Source organism: Nycticebus coucang, chromosome 10 (genome assembly GCF_027406575.1).
Source record: "Nycticebus coucang isolate mNycCou1 chromosome 10, mNycCou1.pri, whole genome shotgun sequence".
Classification (NCBI taxonomy): domain Eukaryota; kingdom Metazoa; phylum Chordata; class Mammalia; order Primates; family Lorisidae; genus Nycticebus; species Nycticebus coucang.
Window position 1 is genome coordinate 41,793,299 of NC_069789.1, and position 24,464 is coordinate 41,817,762.

The 24,464-nt window shown below is 37.8% G+C and overlaps 1 long non-coding RNA gene across 3 annotated transcripts in view; it reads left to right on the forward strand.

Annotated features, from left to right (window-relative positions):
- Positions 1 to 24,464, forward strand: part of LOC128597644 (uncharacterized) — a 95,119-nt gene that overhangs the window by 61,083 nt on the left and 9,572 nt on the right. The window contains exons 3-4 of one of the 3 annotated variants that reach the window (XR_008383306.1): positions 15,947 to 16,229; positions 20,741 to 20,819. The exons of 1 other annotated variant lie outside the window; for it this stretch is intronic. This is a non-coding gene — a long non-coding RNA (uncharacterized LOC128597644). The remainder of the gene's footprint in view (positions 1 to 15,946; positions 16,230 to 20,740; positions 20,820 to 24,464) is intronic. One more of the 3 variants, XR_008383307.1, reaches the window with a different exon arrangement.

Here is a 24,464-nt window from a genome sequence, read left to right on the forward strand (position 1 = left end):
CTTAATAATAAATTGACGCTATTACACATACACAAGAGTATGATATAAGTCATCTCACAGTAATAACTTTGAACTTTGGTGTATGCACAGTGAATCTCATAAGAAACCAGAAAGAGATGGACAGGTAACCCTAAGAATTAAGTCTCTCTCTCTGTATATATTTTTATAAACACACACATACACATATTTAATTATCTAATTTGTATAAGATCTGTATGAGGTAATTTTACATATATTACCTCATTTTACCCTTTTCTACATTAACAAAATTGTTTTTTGTTATTATTAATAATTTCCTTTCATAGTGTAGAAAATAGAATTAGAGAAGCTAAGTAATTTTCCCAGAGTCATATAGCTCATATGTGGTAGAGATGGAATTCAAATGCAAGTCTGTCTGACTTCAAGGTCAATGTTCATTCAGAAAAGAGAGCTTTTGTATGACATGGATTTCTGATAAGCAAGGCCATTTTCATCTTAGTGAACGAGGGCAAGGGAAAAGACTTTCTGGTATTTGTTTTTAGAACTTCAAATTTCACCCCTTTCGCTGACATGGTGAATCCTGTATAACTAGCCTGCCAAATGATACCAGCTCAAATGACATTTCTTCCTTTTTTATTTCCTCTTTCTACATTTCTACTTTGTAGATTTTATTGTGCTTTGTATGAAAGTCACTTGCTTAAGACAGCTTCGTCTTCAAGACATGGTGTGTGCATTGAGGGAAACGACTTTTTTTTTGAGACAGAGTCTCACTATGTCACCCTTGGTAGAGAGCCGTGGCGTCACAGCTCACAGTAATCGCAAACTCTTGGGCTCAAGGGATTCTCTTGCCTCTGCCCCCCGAGTAGCTGGAACTAGGGCTACAGATGCCCTCCACAATGTCCAGCTATTTTTTGTTGTGGTTATTTAGCTGTTGTTTAACTGGCCTGCGCTGGGTTTGAACCTGGCACCCTCGGTGTATGTGGCTGGCACAGTAACCACTGTGCTACGGCACCAAGCCCATTGAGGGAAAAGATTTTATCTTACTAATTTCTCATTGCCTGAGGACAAAGCCTGGTTTGGTGCACATAGTAGGTGCTCAATAAATGTTCACTACAGAACAGTAGCTCTTCATGAGGGGAAGAGCCAGGGCTGTAGCATCTCTTGTGATAGCTGCATTAACATGAAAGATAGAAGAGGCAATTTTATTGGCATTACATTCAGTCTTCTCCAGCCAAACATAGAAAGCTGTCATGTGAATATTTTTGAACCTCAAAAACAATTTTGGTTTAAGTCTGGGTGGGGAAGGAGGGAGATGGTGGCTCTTATTTCTCCCACACCAGTCCACCCATCTCATATTAGAACATGTAATTCAAACAGTGCTGACTGTCATAAAATTTGTGAACAGAGTGTCCTCTGAACACTGTTTGGTACACACATTGCCTCCTTAAGAAGTTTTCTTGTAGCTCATAATTAAATTAAAGGACTAAGGGCTGATGAAAGAAGTACAGCCCTGAGGCCATGTTTAGGAGTTTCTCAGGCAAGAGGTAGTCATGTCAGCACTACTATTGTTATGAGTCTGGATGTTTCCAATGAAGCCTTTGCACGAATCATTTGCCTAGTACTAGCATTTATTCATGCCACTTGATTCCAGCTTACTATTTCCTAATGCAACTGGCAAAAACAACCCTACAAAGGAAAACATTTTATAAGAAAAGTCAGAGGCTTCAGCTTCTGACACCATGGATGATCTGGATTCTATGACTCACTCGTGGGGTTGCTGCCTCTGGTTCTAGTGTAGAGGGAAGACCACAGCAAACACTTGGGCTTATGAGAGCAGAAACTCTGCCTCCTCTTTGCTTTGTTTCTTTAAGAGAGTATTTTAATACAAAGTAAGTAGGGGAATGTCCTGGTATTAGCACTGAAAATTTCATGTCATGAGAGTTCCTCAGTCTTGGCCAACCTGGGACAGTTGATCACCTCAGAACTCAGAGCCATCTCAGTGCTGTAAACCAAGAGACTGGCATTCTTGTATCAGTTTATGATCTGGAAGGTGGTGAACCATGATACCCAAGTCACACAATAGTGGTCAAATCCCAGTGGATTTCTGTGAAAAGAAGGCATGGAATCTCCAAAGGTTTCTTAACTATCCTTTACGTTAGAGCTTCCAAACTGGTGTGCCAGAGGTAAGTGTTGAGATACTGATTCCTCAGCCCTTGTTTTGACTGGACAGAATCCCTCAGTCACTTTCCCCTGAATAAATAAGAGATTCATCGTCTCTTTAGCCCAATGAATGCTACAAAATAATAATTAATACTAATACTAATAAAATAACCCATTAATTTATGGGCAAAACATGACAATTTCTATTAAATATAGGCTTTTATGAAGCTGAGGCAAAACTTCATCAACTGTCTACAGCAGGCGTCCTCCAACTTTTTAAACAGGGGGCCAGTTCACTGTCCCTCAGCCTATTGGAGGGCTGGATTACAGTTTAAAAAAAAAAAAAAAAACTATGAACAAATTCCTATGCACACTGCACATATCTTATTTTGAAGTAAAAAAACAAAATGGGAACAAATACAATCACACCGCCACATGTGGCCTACGGGCCACAGTTTGAGGACCTCTGGGTGGCTTAGATCCCTGCTTGGGAAGGCTGATGAATTGGGCAATGAGTGGCAGGTTACAACATTCAGAAAGCTAACTAGGCATTGAAGGCACATGGCTGGCTAATTGAGACGAACAAATAGTAGATAGATAGTATCTAGATAGTATCAATAAAAATTCCTACATTGCTTTACTTTTCTACATTTTTGGTCAATGTAATAATGGTATTTAAGTCTGAATTACCTTTGATTTCAAGTTAACCTATCTGATGTTTCATTTCCACTCTCAACTTTGTACATATGCAAAGTTATAATTTCAAAAATTGAGATATCCAGAAATATAGCCAGATAAATGAGAATCATACCCTTAAAAAATCTAAGTTTCCATGACAAATAAGCATTTGTACCTTTCCTTAATTATTCTGTAAAGTTTTGTTCAAGTTCAAAATGAAAGACAACATGCAGATAACAGTCTACAGCCTCAAAGGTACTAGAGCTCCAGATTTCTGGTACCCATGCTGTTCCTCATAGGCAGTGAGTGGAGAAGGGACAGATTCTGTGTCTCTGAAGTTGGTCCTTTATGAATGAGAAGTTTACATTGTGCCAAACTTGAAGCCTGCCCAACTTCTGGCTCTTTGATTGCTTAATACATTAGTGGATTCATTCCAGTTCCCAGTGGTCAGAGCTCCACATCACACAGTCCCTGTCTCATCTGGTGCTAATTGGCACCCTTGTTGGTAGTTTCCAAAAGCAGAACAGGAAAAATAAAAGGGACTATCTTTCTATCCTTGGAAGCTAAAAGCTTAGTACAGGCAGTCCTCAATTTAAAATGAGCTGTGTACTAAAATATTGTATGTAAATCAGCTGTTTAGAACCCAGAGCAAATTTTTTTCCAGTGAAACAAAGTCATGTCTGATGGTTAGTTCCCTAGGTCAATCCAGTTCACAAAAGTCTGTTAAGCCCATAATGTACCCAATAAATAGTTTCCATGTTAATAGCATAGAACCATTCTGAGTGAACTCAGAGGCAGGAGGAAGTGGAGATACCAACATTGATCTTTGGAGGGAGAAGGCCAGGCTGCCCTTTCACCAACTGTATGACCAACCATGGACAATTCCCAGAACACTTTTTATCCCTAAGTTTCTTTAAATAAAACTTTTTTTTTTATTATCTGGGGCCAGATAATGCAAAGTTCCTTTTAGTCTTTGCTGGGTTATTGTTGCAAGGATCTGATAAGATGAATGTGTATAAAACAGATTACAAATGACTTTTGCCTTCCTCTGAAGTATCAGAATGGCAGGGTCCGTCTGTTTCTTTCCCAAACCTTGTCAGGAGGGGGACCAGGACTGCCCCTTCTCAAGTTCCTCTTTGTGAGTCCCATCTTGGAGGAGGAGGTAGGAGGCTGAGAGGCAGTGAAGTTGTAGAAACAGATTACTGAGTGTATGTGTGGTGGGGAGGGAGTGGGGGGGGTTCTGAGGTTGGGAAGACATTTAATCACATGTAAATCCTCAAAGAGTATTTCTTGGTACAAAGCTGTCCTTTGTCACCCCCTGGGACCCTAAGCACTGGCCTGTGGTTTGCCTTCTCAGCCCCTGTTGCTTATGAACAGCACATCTTTCTTCCCAGTTTGAGGACTCAGAATCTTTTTTGAGATTTCATAATAAATTTGTTTATTTGATTATAAAAGAAGGGAAATGCAAAGTCAAAAAGCTCACTCCCTGTATTCATTTAAACTATATATATATATCTATTTTTTCATACAATATAGATGAAAAATAAGACCATACATACAATGCTAACTGTATATTTTTGTAATCTAAGGACAATTATGTGTTATTTACAATTAAAAGGAGGATAAAATATTAGCAAGCTATACATCCAATAAAGAGCTTATAACACTACAAAGAACTTTAAAAATCAGCAAAAATATCCCGAACATCCTAGCACTCTAGAAGGCCAAGGTGGGTGGATTGCCCTGAGCTCACAGGTTCAAGACCAGCCTGAGCCAGAGCGAGACCTTGTCTCTAAAAATAGCTGGGCATTTAGGTGCCTGTAGTCCCAGCTATTTGGGAGGCTGAGACAAGAGAATTGCTTGAGCCCAAGAGTTTGAGGTTGCTGTGAGCTATGATGCCACAGCACTCTACTGAGGGCAACATAGTGAGACTCTGTCTCAAACAAAACAAAACAAAACAAAAACACACACACACAAATTCCCAACAATCCCACTAAAAGGTGAGTAAAAGACACAAACAGAAACTTCTCAAAAGGAGAAAAACAGTTGTCCAATAAACATATGAAAAATGTTCATCATCATTAATCATCAGGGAAATGCAAAATTAAAAACACAATGACATATCATCTTACCCTTCTTAGAATGGCTTTTATTAAAAAGTCCAAAAACAGTTCATGTAGGTATGGATGCAGAGAAAAAAAAAAAGAAACACTTATATATTGTTGATAGGACTGCAAATTAGTACAACTTCTATGAAAAGCAATATGGAGATTCCTCAAAGAACTAAAAGCAGACTTACCACATCTACTACTGGGTATCTACCCAAAGGAAAGTCATTTTATCAAAAAGACACCCACACTTACATGTCTATTGCAGTACAATTTCGCAATTGCAAAGATGTCAGATCAACCCAGGTGTCTATCAGTTCATGAGTGGATTAATAAAATGTGATATACGGAGCCATGGGGTACTATTCAGCCATAAAAACGATGAACTAATGCCGTTTGCAAAGATTTTGATGGAACCGGAGACCGTTCTCCAAAGTGAAGTATCTCAAGATTGAAAAAACAATCACCACATGTACTCCATGTACTCATTATTAAATTGAACTAACCAACAAGCACATATGTGTACAGAGGGAAGTAAAACTCAAAATCAAGGCACATTTATAGCCCTGACTCAAGTATTACAAAAGTCAAGCCATCCATGTAATCAAAAACATTCGTATCCCCTTAATATTTTGAAATTAAAAAAAAGAAAAAATATATATGGAAACAAAGAGAGGAGGAGACTCAGGGAATTTCATCTCAGATCCTGGAGCTTGGAGAGAAGAACAGGATCATCATTCCACAGCATGAGTGGTGACAAAGCACAAGGCATTGCTGTTCTGTCTTCATCTGAGTGGTCCTCCCTGTGAGCACTTCTTTGTAGTGGAAACAACTTCTATCCTTCTCCATGATAAGATGAACAAATCTTGTCTCCTCCTCTTTCTGTCTCTATGTTCTTTTCAACTACCAAGAACCTCTCCCATCTCTTCTCCCTACCTCTACCTCAGGCCTTTCTGATTAGCCTTCTGCCAGTTTGATTTAATTTAATATTTATTACTCCACTGGAAATATGAAGATGGTTAAAGCATAGGTCTTGTCATCAGGGAGCTGACACATTTGTAAGTGCCATCAGCATGGTATGCAGCAGGGAATACAGAATTCAGCTGCTAAGGATACAGAGGAGGGAAAGATAATTCCAAAAATGTGGCTTTTCAGGTGGAGTGTGTGGAGGGGACCAAGGAGGACACCTTGAAGCCAGTGACAGCTAAGCTGGGCCTTGAAAGGGGTAGATGAAAGTTCAAGGGGAGAAAATCTTCTAAGTAAAGGGAAGACGCCCATAAGAAACTTTCCAACTTGATTCATGTGCCACGAAGAACCCCAGACTTACAGTAAGCTGCTACCAGGTATCATGAATATGTTCATTATTTTTTTCCTAGGACAAGTGAAAGAGAATCTTTTAGCTTTCCTCTGTGGAGACTTCAGGCTTCACATGAAAAGCTCCAACTACAGAGCAGTGAGGGTGCGGTGGCAGAGACAGCTGAGTCAAGTAGAAGTAGTCATGGCTTTCTTTCCTTCTTCAGAATATAGACTCAGGCCTCTAGGAGAAAGCCACGAAACAGAACTCATGAGGAAAACAGCACATCGAGAGTGCACCTCAGCAACCAGAGCTGCCCTGCAGTCAAGGACACTGGCTCACACCAATAAAGCCTCCGCTAACAACCCCCAGTGGAAAGGTTGCAATCATGTGGTTCTATTTAATGCAAGTATAAACAGAGGCCATCCCATTCTAATTTAGAAGAGGGGAAAAGTTAGACTCTGGGGTTCTCAGGGCAGTGACTCAGACTTCTGAGCCATTGACTCAAGAGAGCCTGTGTTAACATGCACAAGGCGGGTTGTCTGTTTCCACTTGACTGGTCAAGGAAACAGGCAGGTTAGGTTAAAAAAAAGAAAACAACAGCCAGGACAGTCAAGAAACAAAGTGATTGTTTGACAGATGATTATTATTTCCGTTTCGGGCTGTCACTTATGTCAAGTAAATCACACCAGTTGAAACAGATGTACTTCACATTCAATATACTCTCTGGGGAGCTCTACCCACCAAGCTCATTCACCAGCAGACTCCAGTTTAGCTCTTTCTCCTCTGCCAGCTAACTGTCTTATTTAATTCCTTACTCTCTTTCTTGTTTTTGTTTGCCTGCCTTCCTTCTTCATTTCCCACCGTGTTTTCTTCATCTTTTCCTAAGAGAAAACAAAAAATTGTGCAAATGCTTTCTGTTCTGAATCTGATTCTAATGATATTTCTAATTTTAAGAAGTTATATCAGAAATCAATTTAGGAATGTACACTTCCAAACTAACAGAACACACACACACACATTCACATTCAATGAGAGAGCATTTTGACAATTCTTATACAAATCCTCAGCTTTGTTTATATTTGTACAGAATGACTAAAGATAAGTTATTTGCTGAGGCTGTCTAGGCTCAAAAGCCAAGGTATGTCTTTTTTGTTTTTGCAGTTTTTGGCCAGGGCTGAGGTTTGAACCCACCACCTCCAGCATATGGGGCTGGCGCCTACTCCTTTGAGCCACAAGCGCTGCCCAAGCCAAGGTGTATCATTTCTCATTTGGTCTCCTGAATCTTCATGGTGTATATCAGGATTCTGGACTAGAGGTCAGAAGATTTATTTTACTGCCTGTCCAGCTTTCTTATCTCTGCTGGTTCGAACATCAGAAGGTTTGTCTACTTGATTTCTATCATTGTAACATCCTAATACTGTGACTTTCTAAGGCTCCTATAGAATCGATCATCTACGTGGAGCATTTAGACACTATTTCTTTACACTTCTAGCTTTGCCTAACATCTAATAGTGAGCACCATGGCTAATGGCAGTCTTTCCTAACTGGAAAACAACTAATTATATAGGCTAGATTTCTCAAGTTCTCTTTTCCCTGTGTTTGTCTGAGATGTATGCTAATATTAAAGACTCAAATGTCACTATCTTCTGCTCTTCTTTTTTTTTTTTTTTTGCAGTTTCTTGCCAGGGCTGGGTTTGAATCCGCCACCTCTGGCATATGGGGCTGGCCCCCTACTCCTTTGAGCCACAAGTGCCACCCTATCTTATGCTCTTTTATGCTGACATAAGACCTCTGGAAGTTCTTTTTCTGTGGGAGATCTTGCCTTGCAGTCTTACATGGCCACAAATAAGTTGGATCTCACATTGCTGGGCACAGCTGTCTGTTACTGCTCTACTAGCCATGGCAGGTAGGTTTCTGTTGTGCTAGACTTGACATTATATTGGGTCTAATTCAGCAGCCTCCTACTGGCAGGTGCTAATGCTGAGCTGGGCATAAAAGCCTGTCCCTGATGCCACCTTTATTCCACTTCTGGGTACTTTGAGTCCATCACTGATTCCCAAGTCATGGCATGGCATCCTGACTGACCCTCAGATGATTGGCAAGGCATTGTGGACACAGTGCCAGCTCTGCCAGGCACCATGCTGATGACTTCAGGGTGCCAAGGATGCATGATGACTTATACTCTGTGAAAAGGTGGTGGGGACAGACTCTGTTTCTGTTACGTTCTGCTAGGGATTTCAAAGCAAAATAACTTATGCCACAAAGTAAAACAACTATTTCAGCATTTACTTAGAACTCCTCAATTTCCATAATACTCAGACTAAGCTGAATTGAGGTTACTATAGGAATAAATCTTACGCTGGCTATATTCAGAATCTTCTTCCTCATCCTATGACTAAGGCATTTTTACTAAGCCAACCTAATCATTCCTGGATCTGACCTCTCTTGGGACCAGTTGTCTCCTAGAAATCTCAGTCCTCATGCAAACACGTGTCTGGAAGCTGACACTGCCTTTTTACCAGATATCCCCAGACAAGCTGGAGCCTTTATCATAGTTGCATTAAAAGCTGGGTATAAGTTCAAATTTCCAACTGTAGATTCTGATTGCCTTGAGCACTTACACTCTACCATCCCACAGAGTGTGCTCACAGATGAAGATTTTTCTTAGTACAAAAATATGCAAGAATATCATTGGTGCTTTTGAAATAGTAAATTAATTTAAAATAAAAGGTAAGAATTCTGAAAGATAATGAAAAGGACAATGTACTTCCTTGAACCATAATAACTCAGTGAGCACTGGACTCTAGGATGTGTTTCCTGCCAGATTCCCAAAGAGCCTTACCTTGTAGTGTTACTTAAAGTACAGAAGGAAGGTGGGTTTTCTTCTTTAACTTTGAATCAATCTAGGCTATATTTATTTCAACACTTTTTGAATGATATTTATTAAAAATGCCCGTAGCAAAGTCTCATGGAGTAAATAGAGCTGTGTCTTTCTTTGAGGTTTCAGGATTTTAAGAGGCTTCTGGTCAATACTGCAAATGCAAATTTTCTTTCTTTTCTTTTTTTGTAGAGACAGAGTCTTACTGTACCGCCCTCGGTAAAGTGCCGTGGCGTCACACGGCTCACAGCAACCTCTAACTCTTGGGCTTACGCGATTCTCTTGCCTCAGCCTCCCGAGCAGCTGGGACTACAGGCGCCCGCCACAACGCCCGGCTATTTCTTTTTTGTTGCAGTTTGGCCGGGGCTGGGTTTGAGCCCGCCACCCTCGGCATATGGGGCTGGCGCCCTACTCACTGAGCCACAGGCGCCGCCTGCAAATGCAAATTTTCATTTGAGTGTTGGAGGACAAGATGGTGCAGAAAATTGGTCTTTGCCTGAACTAGCCACTATATGTTTCTTAGACATTGGTTTGGAATCGAACACTTGATCTCATGTTGATGTTTTATAGTTGTTTCTCCTTCATCATCTCACTTTCAAAATTAAGTTTATAATATTTTTATGATTAAAAATTATGCATATAGGAAATTTGAAAACTATAAGAAAATATCACCCCAAATTATTCCCTTCACTCATACAAACCATTTTAACATATTTAGTTTTTTGGTTTGCTTTGTTGCTATGTGTCCAATGATTTTTTTTCCTTATATACCACGATTTTAAACTAGTTTAATCCTCAACATACAAAACAATGTCTGTACATGATGAGAACACTGAAGCTTCACTGAAAAGTCAAAAATATATAGTTAAAAAAATGAGTATATTTCTCTGCATACGTCTTCAGACCCTATGGCTCAAGGTAATAATTTTTTTTTTTAACAGATTCTATTCCTGTTTTTGTGTTGTTTGAGATGTTGACTTTCCCATATTAATGTAGGTCTTTAGTTAATAATGGTAGATTGAATATAGTTCTTTAGTTCTAATCCCCTCTAGCAACTCTCTAAATTGACTATAAAAGAGATTTAATATGAACATCATAAACTCCCTAGGTCAAGTGAAATGATAGTAACTAAAGTTTAGTAGGTAGAATTAGTGGTTTCAATTTGTATTAAATACTAAATCTTGGTATTTTGGTTAACTTTAGACCTGTACTATATATTATACATTGTTCTCAAATTTTACTCTATTTGTAAGCTAACAAGTGAGGCTGATGTGATTTCAAGAACTCTTGTGGAAGACACAAATCTCCTGGGTTAGAGACAAAAGACTTTATCACACATAGTGCAGAAGACGGCAGAGCTTCCTATCTGATTTTCCTTGTCCCAGAAGTCTCACTGAGAGATGCAGAGCAGTCCAGGTGGATACTGTATGCTCCAAGGTTAGCACCACAGCTAAGGGATAGAGTGTAGGAGATCCCGATAGTTTGTGATAGGTGACTAGCACATATTCCCAACCTTTGGCAATAGGAATTCCCTTTATTATCTCAGACAGCAAACAAACCTGTTCATTGCTCCAGAAAAAGACACCTTCTATTTTCTAAGTCTCTTTACACACATTCTTGAAAATATAATCCTGAAAAAAATCTTACCAGGCAAGATGTACAAAAACACTAGAGATCTATCTAATATTTCCCCCATCAGTGATATAGTTTAGTAATAATTTAAAAAAATATATGATTTTCAATTTTAAGAAGTTGAAATTTATAGTTTGATAATATATTATGCAAAAAAAAGAATCAAGTTTCTGGCTCAAGATAGCAGACTTGCATTCCCCTTTGGTTCTTCCTACGAGCCTAATAAAAAAACATTACATATATGGATATATATGTACACACATACACAATAAAGACATATATGAAACTTGCATATCATATATATTTCTCATATGTTCAATTTTACACATATAAAACATGCATATAATATATGTACATATATGTATTTATGTGGGTATTTATGCAAACACATACTTGTATTTATATAAGAATAAACAAGCCCAGGTTCAGTGGCTCATGCCTGTAATCCTAGCACTCTGGGAGACCGAAGTGGGTGCATTGCTTGAGCTCATGAGTTCGAGACCAGCCTGAGCAAAAGTGAGACCCTTTCTCTACTAAAAAATAAAAAAAATGAGGCAAGAGGATCACTTGAGCCCAAGTTGGAGGTTGCAATAAGCTATGATGCCACGGCACTCTACCCAGGGTGACAGCTTGAGATTCTGTCTCAAAAAAAAAAAAAAAGAATAAACACAAAAAGACAGTACCTTGGAGAGCCACTGCTCAGAAGCTCAGAGCTTCAAAGAAGTGACAACACATATGGTTGTAGGATCAAATGTAAGCAAGGAAGAAAAATAAGGGGATTCATTGAAAGAGTGATTCATGAGGAATAGTTGTCTCCTACCTGGCATGGGCAACCAGGCTGTCATTTCTTATCCAGACATGCAGGCTTCCTCTATCACGAAATGGAACAAGCCATTTGAAAATGTGTCTTGAGTAGGTGCCTCATCACAGGTTTAATTCTTCTTATTACATCTTATAGGACAAGAAGCAACAGTCAAAGAGTTAGCTTTCTTTACTTGCCTGAAAGAAAGCTGATCAACTGACATGCTCTGTTCTAGATTCTGCTGGCAGCCAGGCATATTCTCATTCAAGAAAGAGACTGAGGGGAAAAGAGACATGGCAACAGAGGAGATTCTTACTAGCTAAGTAGTTATTTCTTAAATATAAATGAACAAGTAAAGATTACTAGATACAGAAGAAAAACGTCATTAAAGAGAAAGGTTATTAAAAAATCAAAACAGAAAACCTAGTCATAGAAAAGAAAATTCTGAAAACAAAAACAACATAAAAATAATGTAACTTGAGAAATCTGAAATGTTATTGCATCCATAAGTGTAAAATGTTCTAAAACAGAAAAATAATAGAGTCTTGAAGTTAAAAACTAAAGCTGAAAGCTCATGGAAAATAAAGCTAAGGAAATCAGAATAAGCAAGAAAGGCAGAAAAAAAGAAAAAAAACATTAGAGAAAATAGAAGGAAACAAAAAAATTGTTATTCATAGATGAAGTAATTGGGTATGTACATATGAAATTAAAAGAAACTGGAAAAAATACCTATTTGGAATAATAAGTGATGCTAGCCAGAACATTGTGTCAGGGTCCAGCCCTGAGAGCAGCATTTGCTGAGACCTGTGATCCACTGAAGAAATATAAAGTTATAAATATAAATATAAAGTTTGCTTCTTAGAAGCAAAGATAAAGAAAGACAAGAGACATAGAGTAGAATTAGAAGTGGGAACTCAGGGGTCCATTGCCCATTGTGGGAATCCAGCAACGGCCCAGAGGGTTTGCTCCATTCTGATTTTATTGAAGTCTATTTGCCCAGAGGGTAAGATGAGGGAGGGAACAAAGACATCAGCAGTTTCTCGGATCTATCACATTAGCTCCTATTGTTATTATTATTAACCTTAAGGGTAGCCTTCAATCTGAAATCTGAGCCTTGTATTGGGAGAGCCTCCTGCTTGAGGTCACACACACAGATTTCTAGGGAGACATTAAGCTCCACTAGTTCTCTGTGGAGTAAAATGCAACCAGCATTAATCTCCTCTGAGGGATCAGTGGGAGGGAGGCATTTTCCTCCCATCACCACCACAGAGGATTTTCCTCTGCAATAAGAGATATAAGCTCTTCTGCCCATATCTCAGAGCTTGAGCTACTCCCTTGGTCTCTGCCTCAGGCAAATGCAAATCTCCACAATGGGTATATGCTTTTGCCTGTTTAATGGGCAGGAAACACCCTAGAACAGTGGTTCTCAACCTGTGGATCAGGTCATGACCCCTTTGTAACAATGAAAATACATCCTGCATACCAGATATTTACATTACAATTCGTAACAGTAGTAAAATTACAGTCATGAAGTAGCAACAAAAATAATTTTATGGCTGGGGGTCACCAAAACATGAGGAACTGTATTAAAGGGTTGCAGCATTAGGAAGGTTGAGAACCACTGCCCTAGAAGATGTATCTTTTCTTAAGATTTGTCGTGGCCAGGGCTGTGCCTGTGGCTCAAAGAAGTAGGGCACCGGCTCCATATGCTGGACATGGCAAGTTCAAACCTAGCCCCAGCCAAAAACTGCAAAAAAAAAAAAAGTTTATGGGCAGCGCCTGTGGCTCAAAGGGGTAGGGTACAGGCTCCATATGCCAGAGGTGGCGGGATCAAACCCAGCTCCAGGCAAAAAAATAAATAAATAAATAAAACAAGACTTGTCATAGCCTTTCTATGACCATTATTCTTCTCAGAGCGCTCACAGGGTTTTTGTAAGTTGTATCCCCAACAGGCTAGAAATCAGAAAAGGCAAGAAGCTTGCTAGCAATAGCTAGCTTAAATGTAAACTAGCTAACTTTTCTTAGTTCTGACTCATTCAGCTTACTTTTTAGTTTTCCTCTTTTACTGGGGGTGCTTTCTTTTGCCAAGAATGGGGTCTTTGATCCCCATTCTCCCAGCACATTGGCTACAAGGTCAAATATGAAATTTGAGTATTTTATATACTTGAGGTAAATAAATCAGAAAAATAAAATTTTAAATACCATTTACAAAAGCAGAAAAATATCAAATACCTAGGAAGAAATTTAGTGAAAATTTTGCAAGACTTAAAAGTACAGACATTTGTAAGAAAAAAACGAATGCATCTAAAATAGTTGAAGATAAAGAGAGGGACATACCATATTTATGGATATGGATTGGTAATTCAGTTTTCTTCAGATCTCAAGTCTACACAACTTGAACTGTAGAATCAATGCACTCTCTATCAATTAGTACCAAGATTTTTTTGTAGAAATTGACAAGTTGTTTCCAAAATGTATATAGAAATGTAAAAGACCTAGTTGCCAAAATAATTCTGAAAAAAAAGGACAAAATCGCAACTCTTAATCTTATTTTAAGATTCACAGCATATGGCCAGGTGCCGTGGCTCACATCTAGGACTCTGGGAGGTCAAGGTGGGCGGATTGCTTGAGATTAGCCTAAACAACAGTAAGAACCTTGTCTCTACTAAAAATAGAATTACCCTAGTGTGGTTGTGGATGCCTGTAGTCCCAGCTACTCAGGAGGATTGCCTGAGCCCAGGAGTTTGAAGTTGCTGTAAGCTAAGCTGAGGCAATGGCACTCTGGCTCAGACAATAGAGTGAGACTTTGTCTTAAAAAAAAATCATAGTATAAACTGTAATTATGGCAGTGTGGTATTGGTATAAGGCTAGAGAAGTAGATAAAATGGAATAGAATATAGAGTCCAAGAAAAGACAACAAATACAGAGTCAGTTGATTCAGTGGAGAGAATAGACTTTTCAATAAAAGTGATACTGTTGTCTCTTGTCCTATATCAGAATTAAAAATTTGCAATGGATTGTAAACATAAATAGAGAAAGTAAAACAAAGCTTTTAGATGAAAATATAGGAGAATAGCTTTATAAACTTGGGAGTAGAGAAATATTTTTTAAATAGGCACTTATCATAAATGATTAAATGATCATAAATGAAAAGACTGAAAATACGGATTTATTTACATTTAAATACTTGTGTTCATGTAAAAACACAATGAAGAAAGTAAAGAGGCAAGCTATAGTATGCAACAAGACAGTCATAACACATATGTCTGAAAACAACTTCTGTCCAGAATATATAAAACCTCCTACAAATGAAAGAAAAAATGCATATAAATCAATTTTTTTTTACATATACTACAGTTTATTAATCTATTCATGTGTTGATGGGCACTTGGATGAAACACTGGAAAATTGAAACTTGAGGAAAAATTTTATTAAAAAGAATATCCAAAGGGCCACATACACATGACAAAATGCTCAACATCATTATTCATCACAAAATGCAAATAAAACCCATAATGAAATATCATTTACACTCACCAAAATGGCTAAAATTAAAAATGACTGACAGTAACGCACATTGGTGAGGTTGTGGGATAACTGGAATTCTCATACATTTTCACAGTGGGAGTGTACATTGGTATAGCTACTTTGAAAAAGAGTTTTATGGTTTCTTATAAGGTTAAACATAGTGACCAGATGAATGTGCACGATGTTGATGATGCCAAAGTCAAAATACATTTGACAGAGGAAGTAAAAGGAGTGGGTTGGAGGAGGGGAAAAGATGGCTAAATTTTTTCATAGAAGAAAGTTGAAATACTAATTAAAATAAATAAGAAAAGAAGCATAAGTATATATGTAAAGTTACAAAGGTAAACAATAAAATATTTTAAAGTAACATTACCACCAAAATTTGAAAGGAGTGAAAATTTGTATAAAGCTGATTTCATGAAGAAATGAGGTATTGCTCATCTAGAGTTAGGACAGCTGTCACAGGAGAACCCAATGCAGATGGAGTTAAAACATTTTCCTACAGTAGTTAAGAGTTTTGCTGAGGCTATTCGTGTTGGGGAGAGTGGCTATTGCTTTTTCACTGTAAATTCTTCAGTGTTACTTAATCTGTGACCATATGCATGTATTATTTTGTTAAAAAATTAAAATGAAAATGTAATTACCATTTACTATGGGTGCCCCCACCCCCGGGATTTATTCTCTACTTCCTTTTAGTAATAGAAACCAGATTTTCAATCCTCTGCACACACTTTAGAGCAGTGATTTTTCAACTGGTGTGTGGCTGGTGCAAGTGAGGTGATCTTAGATGTGCCCTGAAAGTTTTTAAAGAGCATTCATTTAAATTATTTGTGAAAGAAGTTCAAAGCACAGTAAATACATTCTGTTTTTTGCTTCTGTTTTAGATCAACATAATTTAAGTGTGCCCCGGAAGTTCAACTTAGGTTCAAGTGTGCTGCGAAATAAAAAAAAAGGTTGAAAAGCACTGCTAGAGGAAGGAGGTCCACCCTCAGGTCCCATCCTGTCTGCCCAGTGGTTAGATGAGGACCCAGCACATGCCCCACTGAGACCCATGAGTCATGAAACAGAATTTTACCCTTGGATGGACGCCCAGGGAAGAAGCTTCCTCTCTCTTCTCCAGGGGCCACCTGGAAGGAGCTAGATGTGACTGGATGTGAACCGTGCCAGGTACAGCCTGAGAAATTGCTGACAGCCACGTTGTGACCATAGGCCTTGAAATGAAGGTGAAACTATAGGAATCAATGAGGAGAGATGGGAAAAAAATATCTCTTTGGCATCTTTGTAGAATCACTGTTTAAAGCCTCACCTATGGCAGACCCTACTGCCAGAATATTTAAGTTATTTGGGCTATAACATTTTATTTTATTTATTTATTTTTTAAATTTTATTTTTAAAGCCAGGTAAGAATAAAAAATTTCTAAAAGACAAAAAAAAAAAAAAAAAAAGAAGAAGAAGAAAACTGAAAACATTTATGAAAAACTAAAATACAATATTTTGTAGAATTTTATGTTACAAAATACTTGTGCAGATTTCCTTTTAATCACCACAACATTCTTATGAGGTAAGAATTGTTAATCTGCGCGTTATGAATGAGAAAAGTGAACAGAAATATCAGGTAGCCAACTCCAGGTCCCTTGGTTATGAGTAACCATTTCTTTGACAGTAAGTACTGTGTGGAGAAAAGGGAACACTTCTACACTGCTGGTGGGAATGCAAATTAATACATTCCTTTTGGAAAGATGTTTGGAGAACACTTAGAGATCTAAAAATAGATCTGCCATTCAATCCTATAATTCCTCTACTAGGTGTATACCCAGAAGACCAAACATAACATCATAACAAAGATATTTGTACCAGAATGTTTATTGCAGCCCTATTCATAATTGCTAAGTCATGGAAAAAGCCCAAGTGCCCATCGATCCACGAATGGATTAATAAATTGTGGTATATGTACACACCATGGAATATTATGCAGCCTTAAAGAAAGATGGAGACTTTACCTCCTTCATGTTTACATGGATGGAGCTGGAACATGTTCTTCTTAGTAAAGTATCTCAAGAATGGAAGAAAAAGTATCCAATGTACTTAGCCCTACTATGAAACTAATTTATGGCTTTCACATGAAAGCTGTAACCCAGTTATAACCTAAGAATAGGGGGAAGGGGGAGAGGGAAGGGAGGGAGGAAGGAGGATGGTTGGAGGGAGGGTGATTGGTGGGAATACACCTGTAGTGCATCTTACAAGGGTACATGTGAAACTTAGTAAATATAAAATATAAATGTCTTAACACAATAACTAAGAAAATGCCAGGAAGGCTATATTAACCAGTGTGATGAAAATGTGTCAAACGGTCTATAAAACCAATGTATGGTGCCCCATGATCGCATTAATGTACACAGCTATGATTTAATAATAATAAAAAAAAATCACACTGTAGGTGTAGACAATGAACCAATGGAATAGAACAGAAGGCCCAGAAATACGTCTATGTATATGTGGAACTTTAATGAGGGCAGAGGTGGCCTGGCATTTCTGTGGAGAAAAGAGGGATTATTTAATAAAAGGAACTGGAAAAATTGGTCATCCATTTGAAAAAAAAAAAAAAAATGAATTGGATCCCACCCTTACACCATACCCAGAAATCAACTCCAGATGGATTAGGGACTTGAATGTCAAAAGCAAACTTTAAAATACTTAGTAGAAAAATATAGGTGGCTATCTTTTCCAATATTGGGGTGAGGAAGGATTTCTTAACCAGGCACAAAAGTACAGACCATAAAAGAAAAGATTTATGATTTTGACTTTTTAAAATTAAGAAATTCTATTCATCAGAATAATTCTTAAAGAAGGTGAAAAAGGAAGCCACCACCTGAGCAAAATTTATTTGCATTTTGTAACTAATAAAAGTTTAGTATCAAGGGTATGTAAACACTTCTATAAAATACTAAGGAATAGTCAAACAGCTCCATAGACAGACATACAAACAGACCCAAATGCAGCAATCGATATTTTACAGAAGGAGAAACATACACAGCTAAAACCATATGGAAGGATGTTGAGTTTTATAGCAGTATATATTAAACACTAGCAAATCATGACTGTAATGAATATCACTTTATTGACAAGAAGTAAGAATTTAAACTATATAAAAATTGTTAATTTAAACTGATTAACCGATTGGAAATCTACTTGACATTATCTTTTAAAGAAGGGGGAGAGGGAAGGGAGGGAGGAAGGAGGATGGGCGGAGGGAGGGTGATTGGTGGGATTACACCTGTGGTGCATCTTACAAGGGTACATGTGAAACTTAGTAAATATAGACCCTACAATTTTCCTGGTGCACATACAAAGGAAATTCTTACCTTTGTGCACCTGGAGAAACATATAAGCATGCTCATAATAGCACTTTTTGTAATAACAAGAGCAGATAGCAAATGCCCATCAACAGGGAAACAGATACATAAATTGCAGTATATCTGGAATGTGTTATAGCAATGAAAATAAATGAGCTTCAGTTATAGGCAACTCTATGATACCGAGTGATGACCAGTTCTCAGATGACTACGTGATGTTCTTCACAGTGTTCAAAGATTACTAAAACTGAGCCAGAACACTTTTTAAAAAACATACATATGTGGTAAAATTATTTTTAAAAACAAGCAAGGAAAGAATATAACACAAAATTCAGCGTGTCAGGGTGATGCAGCAGCATGGTGGGACTGGGAGAATAGTAAAGCTAGATACAAGTATTATGCATCTTCTAATTCTTAAGTTGGGAGGTTGGCTTTTATTACTAACAAATTAATAAGTCAAGGGACACAAATAGGTCAAAGAAGAAATAAAATAGAGTCACGCATAGACCAATGATGACAGGATATTATAAATCAAGTCTTCTCATCTGTAAAATGGGATTAATAACAGTACTTGCCCCCTAGGGTTGTTAGGAGAGTTAATTCTTAGAAAATTACCAGGTAGTTTTATAAGTTTTATATTAGTATTTGTGAAAGATAAATATATATATATATGTAGAGAGAGAGCAATAAGAAGAGGGGGGAGGGAGGAAGAGGAAAGGAATAAAGGAATAAAAGAAGTAAGGAAAAAAAGAAAGAATTATGAATGATCCAATTCTGTTCACTTGAAGTTCATTATTAAAATGTTAGCCTAATACAAAGAGGGACCAAATGAGGGTGAGCCTAATCAAGGCAAATCCACAAGTGGGATTAAAATTTGAAAGAATTTTTCTTAAATGTAAAAAAGTGTTGCCAAATTATAAATATACCAGAGGATTGCTTTACTAGTTCATGGGTTAAGGTTCCAGCTTCTATTTTCAGAGTGGAACTTAGTTGCCATGATAATAGAGGTGACATTTGTTTGATTTTCCTCTCTTGGGTTGTGGAAGAAACCTATAAACTCCTCTATAAATAGCCAAGTAGAGGCCGAAAGGTTTCCTGTAACTTATAGCCTAAAGCTAGTAACCTCTGATGGCAGTCTGAGTGGTGGTTGAATCAGCAGTGTGGCAGCATTTGCTGGGGGAATTCCGCCTCCTCCAAGAGGCTGGATTGGGCATCAGTGTCTTTCTTATATTTTGTTTACCTCAGTCCTCAATAGTAGTACCTTAAAAGCCAATAAAGATGAAACATTCCACTTGGAGTCCTTGAGCTTAGTTCCTCTGGCCAAGGAAAACAGTGTCCAGTTGTTCAAGAAGAATATATTGGGTTAACAGAGCAGCACAATCAAATTCTCAGCTATGATCAATGAACAAGACCACACCTTCTTCTGAGCAAAGTATAGACTTTAATGAATTCAAATGCCTTTGCGAAATGCACAGTAACCTTTCCATCTTATTCAGTTTAAAGTGGGATGGGGAGGGAGGATACCTGTGGCGCAGGCATGAGTTAAATTGGTAATAAGGTTTGGGCTACGTACAAAAACGGATCACTCAGATCACAAGATAAAATAAGTAGAAATTTTCAGCTACCAGTTATCTTTCATTTATCTTCCAACTTCACATTATTACTCCCCGTTGTCCCAATACTTCTTGGTTAGCCATGGGGTAGAAATAAAAAGGATTGAATGTCAGAATGGGTGGGTGACTCTTTGCCCACCTCTTGGTTAATTTGTTATTTACATTACAGTCCTGTTCAGCAGACCATAAAGGCTGTCCATTGCTTACCAAAACCAAAACATAACAAAACATTATCTTAAGGCTTTATCCTGCAATAAACGAAGTTCCAAGTCTCAATAGAAAACAAACACCCAAATAATTTACTTTTACCTTTTTTCTCCAACAATTACAGTCCACTTATTTTTATACATAAGGAACACCAAGAAAAATACACAGAATCTAGTTCCTTTGTGCAGGCAATGAGAACTGACAACGCTTACCCGAGTTTGAGCCCCTCCACAGGCACCAGTTCCATTTGATCCAGGAATACTCTTTCTCATCTTGGTCCTTTCCAGCAACCCAATTTCTTGTGGAAAGACCAACTAATGGTTACAAATGGAAACTTGTTATTAAAAAAAAAATCTAGTACAGGGTCAGGATTTCCCAAGAATCAAAAATAAAGTAGAACATGAGTCAGGGATAAAGTCATTTCAAATTCATGTACAAAACTGAAAGTCCTTGATTTACTTTTTAATTGCAGGAGTTTTTTGTTTGTTCTGTTTTTCCTTTTCAGGACATGGTCAAAGAAGCATATTATGATTTGTATAAGAAGCATGTTCCCATCTGGACCTTTAACAAATTCAGATTGTTTTGTAAGTTAATTTTAGTTTGCCCATTATCAAAAACCAGTTTAAAAAAAAGTCAGCAAGTGGATAATCCTGACTGCATTTTCTACTGTGTTTGGGATTCCAATTTTTAAGAGAGTGAAATTTTGGAGGAAAGGTTGGGACCACTCCAGGGGCTCAGTTTAGCATCATCAAATCTTCTTCTGCTCCCTGCTTGCACATTACATATCTGCTTTACCAATCAGAGGGAAATTCATCAAGTAGGATTTAGGGGAGATATTTATGGCGGCTGTAAGCACAAGGATTTTGCCTGGTGAGATGTCAGCTATTCTCTTTAGGAGATTAAAGGCCGCAGCTGGTGAGATAATAGAACAGGAACCGTTTTAGAATTCCAAAACAGAAGACCTTGTTGAAGAAGAGGGATTTTAAAGAGCATTTGCTTTCATTTTTGTCTTTCTATGGTGAACAGGTGTGGGAGTCAATTTGAGAAGGCTGCTTAGATGATTGTGGGACAAGGGCATAGAGGTAAATATTTTTAATGGTTGGGGACAGATTGAGATTTTCAAACTTCAAACCAGTGTGCAGTGTGAGCCCTTTCTATGTGCTCACACAAAGGAAATAGGAAACAGGTCAAGGCAAAACAGGCTGTGGCTGTGTGGATTTTTAAGTTTTTTTTTTTTTCTTATTAAATCATAACTGTGTATGTTACTGCATTTATGGGGTATAATGTGCTGACTTTATATATAATTTGGAATGCTTACACCAAACTGGTTAACATAGCCTTCGCCTCACTTACTTGTTGTGTGCGGATTTTTAATTTATGACATCCTTCCGGCTACACAAAATAGAAAGCAGGTATGGGCCCCATGTCTGAAATAAGCATGCAAATGCAGTTTTAAATTCATTGTACCTAATGGTAAAAGGTCTCTGGGACAGGCATGGGGTTAATGTCATTTCATTGTAATGATGATGAAAAAATGGATTCCTGGCTAAGATCATCACCTGTGTGGAGTTTGCACTTTGTACCCAAGTTTAGTTTCCTCCCACATCCCAGAGCTGGCCCCCTCAGGTTCATTAGCAATCTGCATAGGCCCATCAAGAGCTGGTATGAGCGAGTGTGAGAGCACCCCATGATCCGATGGCTCCCCTCCAAGGCTAGCTGCTGTCTCGGCCCCAGGCTGCCAGGAGAGGCTTCCTGGACACCGCCACCCTGAAATGGAATAAACGGGCAAATAATTCTCTGGCTTCTTTTTATTAACCTTTCTGAAGTGTATGTATATACTACCTTTATTCAATGTTCAATGTTAAAAGCAATAGGGTCTTTATTTAGAAGTTTGATGATGTTTTTGAGATCAGAAATATGCTCATTATACATTGTTTTGTTTAAAATCACAATTTCTAAGAACTTATCATCCATAAGTAAGGGCTTTCTGTATTTCTGGACTAAGTATCCTATATTGTAATATCTACTGGAAGATAAGATAAAGTAAGGTGGTAAAATGATTTTGAAAAAATTAGAGTCATCATGCTGGGTTATAAGAATTATTAAACTGAGAACATGTTAATGCATTATAAAAAGTAAAGCTTAGTAGGTGTTTTAGAAGAACAGTAAGGGATAGTAGGGGGACCACACCTAGGGAGCACATTGCAAGTTCAAGTTGGATCTATCATGTGTAGAACACAAATGTCCTAATGCTATAATTGGGTAAATGAGGTGAAAGCTATGTTGATTAGTATGATGTAAGCACTCTAATTTGTAAAAATAATCAACACATTGAAAATGGCATAAATGTATTTATGATCTATGTACAAAAGACAATAAAAAAAGAAATCTATTTAAAATAAATAAAGAAGTTACTATTAGCATTGTTATCATCGTTACCATTAAAATCCTTAAGTACTGAGGCCTTTTCTTTTTACCCTAGTAATCTTGTGACCCTGTATAATATCTTACACATAGAAAACCCTCAAATAATATTTGTTAAATTGATGAATAAAAAGCAGGTAGAGTTTTTTAAGTGGCTGCAAAATGCCTGATCCATAAGAGAAAAAAAAAAAATAAGAGAATAATCCTGCTTCAGGAATAAAGTATTGATCATGTAGGCGTTAAATTTTCTGTTTGTTCAGTTTTTCAGAGCAGACTCTTAGGGAAATTGCCTAGCATTATTTTAAAGAATTCTCCTCAGGCCCCATTAAGCAGGCTTTTCTGCAGACAGGATAGAAATCTTTTACAGCTGGTTGGTGTTTAGTTCTCTAAATTCCTGACCAAAGGAAGAAAATGACTAGGATGTAGGATATCTGACTTATAGATTGCTCATTCTCTGCATGAGTCAATCTTTGAAGTCCAGAGATAAAATCACCATTAATCATAATACTTTCCTATAGTCAGATATCCCAAGGCTCTTCCAAAATTACCATGTAGACTGGCAATGGGAGAGATGGGCCCAGCTGTGGTTGCCTTTATGACACAGAGCTCCTTCCCTCTGGCTCATGGTATGAATGGGAAGAAAGGAAAACAGAAATAAAAGTCAGCTAACTGTGGTTGAGTCAAGCCAGCCCACAGCACTCAAATATTGAGCAGCATCTGACTCTGATGAAGCTTCTGGAAATGCAGGGTTGTTTTATCCCGGGATGCATTTTCACTAAGAGAAGTACTGACGTGAACGAAACAAAGAATCTGGACAATGAACATTCTCATCATACTGATCAAAGGTTGGGGATTTGGTCCATATGAGTATGAGAACGCATTAATATCTCACCTGTGGCTGAGGCACATGTATATTTCCCAATGCTAAATTCTTTTCCTGCAAAGTCAGGTGTATAAGGAGAACTAAGGGGGAAAGAAGCTTTTGTTTTTCCCCTGTGCAAATAAGGATCTAAATTGATTCAATTCAGTTTCAAAAACATTATTTACTTTGTGTCTCTTAAGTAAACAGAATATTATTCTGAAAAAGTGAAGAAGGTAGGAACTGAAGTAACATAGGAAGTTAGGAAGGAAGGGAGGGAAGAAGGAAAGGGAAGTGACCTGTTTAATGTGCACATTATTACTTTCAGCTCTTCACAGCAGTCTTGGGAGACACATGTTGTTTTATCCCTTTACAGATGAGGAAACTAAAACTCGGGAATGTTATTACTTGTAAACTGAGGAAAATATTGTTTATTTAATTTAGGTTTTTCATGCCTGAATTCTTCCCTGTATTTTTGGAATCCCTTTCTTTTTGATTCTTAGCAATAAGAATGAGATAGGTAAAACTCTTGGGATTAAAACAGAAAATGCTTGCTCGCTTACCCCAGCCTCCCTGAAGCTATGGCAAAGGCTCTAATAACAACAAGGTTCTGCCCAAGATTTTTTCTCAGAAGTTCTCCGAGTGGAGAGTTATGCTTATCCTCTCTGGCAGTGGCCCTTGTCTCTCTGTCTCTGTCTCTCCCTTGCAGGGGTCCTCAAACTACGGCCTGTGGGCCACATGCGGCGGTGTGATTGTATTTGTTCCCATTTTGTTTTTTTTACTTCAAAATAAGATATGTGCAGTGTGCATAGGAATTTGTTCATAGTTTTTTTTTTTTTAACTATAGTCGGACCCTCCAACGGTCTGAGGGACAGTGAACTGGCCCCTGTTTAAAAAGTTTGAGGACCCCTATCTGTCACTTAATTTTAGGCTGTTCCTGGAAGTT